Genomic DNA, 1430 nt, shown 5'->3' with positions numbered 1-1430 from the left:
TCTTATTTCAACTATAAGTAGTATCTCTTTACTTTGTCAAATAAGAATACTGTATCCTATACCCTACTCTTCATCTGTCTTGTTCTTTTACCTTATCATGGATAATATTTATAATCTGATTTGTAGCCATAGTTAAGGGATTCTTGCTTTGTCTACAGTAGATTGTAACCAGTAAACAATATATATGTTATATCTACCCAGGCAAGTTGTATTTTATGACTATGCATTTTTTTTTTTGTATATTTTTTGCCATACACCCCCATCCCTACTAGACTTTTGCCTTTTTTTCTTGAATGGTCTATTTTTATGGCATCATTAGTATAGGTCCTCCAACACTTCCATTTACTCACATCTGGGGGCTCTTTTGCTGTTACAGAAAATTCTCGTATAACTCTGCAGTGTCCTTTCAGTTTGGATGGGTGGCCCTCAAGCCTGCTGCAGCAGTTGTCATCCTGGGAGTTGCCCTCATTGCTTTGCTATATTAGTTCTATTGTTAATAGATCCAACCTGCTCCAATTTCTTGGACAGTTCCTCATTTTGCCAGTTAACATTCTCAAGTAACATCCTAAAAGAGTAATCGGGATGTAAAGCTTCCTCAGTTTATGTTTAGTTTTCTTTTTCATTCTGCTTTCATATTTTGTTAATAGTTTGGCTTGGTATAGAATTCTAAGTTCAAAGTCATTTCCCTGATTTGGGAAAGTGGAACTTTCAGGGAATTGCTTATCTCCTAATATTCAGTCCTGTTGTTGAAAAGTCTATTCCCAGCCTGATTCTCATTCCCTTACGGAAGACCTGTACTAGCTCTCTGGACACTGTTAGGACCTTCTCTTTATTTTTGCTGTCCTTAACTTGTATATATCTACAAGTAGATTTTTTCTTTCCTCCTGCTCAGTGCTCAGTGGATCTTATACATTTACAGACTTCACATCTCCCTTTAGCTCTGCATTTTTTTTTTTTCTTACAAGTTTCCGCCAATCATTTTCTCTGTTCTTTCTGGAACTTCTATTTTGATGCTGGAAACCTCAATTAACTCTGTTTGAATTATCTTTTCTGTCTTATTTTGTCTCTGACTACTGTTTTCTACTTTTCTTTTTTTCTCTAACCTTGTAGTAATGCAAATATAGCCTAACAAGTTAACCTTTTAGGCAACGAGACAGTCATAACTCATGTTTCTCCCTTCCACTTAGTTAAAGGCTTATCCAACAAAAGTCCTGCTGGATCAGTGAGTAAGTTTTACCTATGGTGGTGTATGTTCACTCTTACTACAAATCAAGATCTGGTCTCCGTGCTGGGGTATACAACAGTGAACAGAGCAACAAAGTTCCTGACATCCTGGACTTACTTTGTAGTAGAGGGAGACAAACAATAAAGTGTTGCACTTCAGATATAGCTTTAGAGTGAGTAGCTGTAACTGAAGTTTTCAAGTGGGC

Source organism: Hippopotamus amphibius, chromosome 5 (assembly GCF_030028045.1).
Source record: "Hippopotamus amphibius kiboko isolate mHipAmp2 chromosome 5, mHipAmp2.hap2, whole genome shotgun sequence".
In the NCBI taxonomy this organism is placed as follows: Eukaryota; Metazoa; Chordata; class Mammalia; order Artiodactyla; family Hippopotamidae; genus Hippopotamus; species Hippopotamus amphibius.
This window is presented reverse-complemented; position numbering follows the sequence as displayed.